We start from the raw sequence: 1236 nt of genomic DNA, 5'->3' as shown, positions 1-1236 counted from the left end.
GGTGTTCCTCAAGTCAAACCTTTAAGTCCTCTCATTTTTGGCAGTGACAATTTTTTTTGGTAGAGTGATTTATGTAAGGAAATGGGTCAGCACAGTCCACCAAGTCGAATGTCTTGTGTGTTAAACATTCTTGGCCAAATAAGCTGATTCTGATATTTTACAAAACAAACTTTTCTTACCTGTTTTTGTATATTTGGGATCCTGATAACTCCCATTTTTTAAATCCAAACCATGGAGGTATGGCTGAGATAAATAATATATATATGTAAATCAATAAATAAGACCACCCATAAAACGCTGCATTCTGAAAAGACCGTCAATAAGCTGCTATAGGATGGTCTGTAAAACATATTCTATACCAAATGTAGACCAAAGAACCACCATTACATGTTATGTAGACCCCAAGGAGGTGTTTTAAATGTAGAAAAAAACAAAAAACAAACATAATATGACCCCTTTTATGGTGTTGCTGTAGCTTGTTTACTTCAGATGCTGTCAGTAGTCTATTGTCCAACTTCTTTAATTATACCAGTGGTGTTCCTTAAAGTTCCGTTTTTAGGACCTTTTTTTCCCATCATTCGGGCTATTAAACTTAAAGTTAAAGTACCACTGATTGTCACGCACACACTAGGTGTGGTGAAATTACTCTCTGCATTTGACCCATCCCCTTGTTCCACCCCCTGGGAGGTGAGGGGAGCAGTGAGCAGCAGCGGTGGCCGCGCTCGGTAATCATTTTGGTGATTTAACCCCCAATTCCAACCCTTGATGCTGAGTGCCAAGCAGGGGAGGTAATGGGTCCCATTTTTATAGTCTTTGGTATGACTCGGCCGGGGTTTGAACTCACGACCTACCGATCTCAACTATTCATTGGTGGCTGGCGAGTTTAGTTCAAACAAAGTTACAAAGACTCAAATTTTTGCAGCAGATTCCTAAAAACAACATAGCGCTCCTGTAACTGCAACAAAATAAATAGACCAAAATCAAACGTCTACTGGAGAGGATGATTGTTCTCCGTAATATACAAAAAAAGACTAATAGTGATAGCTTTCTGGAATTGTGATCCCAAAATATTTTAGTTTAATATCCCTGCACTAAGTGGTTGGGTATCACTAGAGCTGACGACAAACCAGTTGAAGATGAATTGACAGAACCTCTGCTGGTTACAGTCAAGTAGAGCCCTCCATTTTTGTCTCAAATGCGTCAAGAGGTTGTAATCAACTATCAACTGATGAATGA

The sequence above is a fragment of the Entelurus aequoreus genome, linkage group LG24 (genome assembly GCF_033978785.1).
Source record: "Entelurus aequoreus isolate RoL-2023_Sb linkage group LG24, RoL_Eaeq_v1.1, whole genome shotgun sequence".
Classification (NCBI taxonomy): domain Eukaryota; kingdom Metazoa; phylum Chordata; class Actinopteri; order Syngnathiformes; family Syngnathidae; genus Entelurus; species Entelurus aequoreus.
The sequence above is the reverse complement of the archived record's forward strand: the minus strand, read 5'-3'. Positions refer to the sequence as shown.